Genomic DNA, 733 nt, shown 5'->3' with positions numbered 1-733 from the left:
GAAAAAAGAGGATCAAACCATTTCTTCTGACTCTTTTTCAAATTCGATAAATGTTGGTTGATCGTATATTTCATTATAGTTATATGATTCAGAGTATCATTTCCTATTTGATCCCTTTGAATTCCATATTCGAAGTTGCGATCGGATCTATTCATTAAAAAGAATCGATTAGATACATTTCTTATGTACCCATAGGTGCTATATTGGATTTGAATCAGATTTCGGATCAATCTATATTGATTGACTGCCTCCATTATGTTGTTGCTAGCAAATACCGCTGTTTTTAGTTTTGGATCTTCCAAATCATTCCCGCAGTAGATCCGGACCGATTTTTTTCTGATCCTTCGATAAAAAGATTCATTCTCTTCATAAAAAAGAGGAGGTAGAACCAATAAAGATTTCTTTTTCGATTCATCTCTGGAGTTGAATACCTCATTCAAGAATTTTTTTTGATCCAACCCGTAGGAATCAATAGAAAAGGCAAATCCCCTATGATACACCAGATCCGGCTCGGTTATTGATAGAGTGAATAGATCTGCCATTTCTTGAAATCTCTCTTCTGATTCAAAATCGTGGTGTAACGTGTATCCCCTTTTGTTCCGGTCATGGAATAGATGAAATAAATCAAAAAATGGATTTTTGTTCAAGAATGAAATCTTATTGGAACTGTCCATATCCGGTTCATCCTTCGGAACCATATCACATCCCGGATCTGATGAAATAGGATGAATTG

Source organism: Musa acuminata, unplaced genomic scaffold (assembly GCF_036884655.1).
Source record: "Musa acuminata AAA Group cultivar baxijiao unplaced genomic scaffold, Cavendish_Baxijiao_AAA HiC_scaffold_695, whole genome shotgun sequence".
Taxonomy (NCBI): Eukaryota; Viridiplantae; Streptophyta; class Magnoliopsida; order Zingiberales; family Musaceae; genus Musa; species Musa acuminata.
Note: the sequence above shows the minus strand (reverse complement) of the source record.